Source organism: Fulmarus glacialis, unplaced genomic scaffold (assembly GCF_000690835.1).
Source record: "Fulmarus glacialis isolate BGI_N327 unplaced genomic scaffold, ASM69083v1 scaffold21472, whole genome shotgun sequence".
Lineage (NCBI taxonomy): Eukaryota > Metazoa > Chordata > Aves > Procellariiformes > Procellariidae > Fulmarus > Fulmarus glacialis.
Genome location: NW_009198722.1, coordinates 16,052 through 16,256, shown reverse-complemented (window position 1 = coordinate 16,256; position 205 = coordinate 16,052).

Below are 205 nucleotides of genomic sequence, written 5' to 3'. Positions count from 1 at the left end.
GGTACACCCCTCTTCGGATGCAACTGTGGGTTTTTTCCTTACATTTCTGGCTCATCCGCCTCATCCTCGGACAGTCTTGGGGGATGGACTGGTGAGGGTCCGATGCCCGACTTGTCCATCCCACTGCTGGCGCAGACGAACGCTGGCGTGGGTGGCTTTACGCCAATGCATGTCTCGAGCTCACCGTTATTACCTAGCAGAGAAG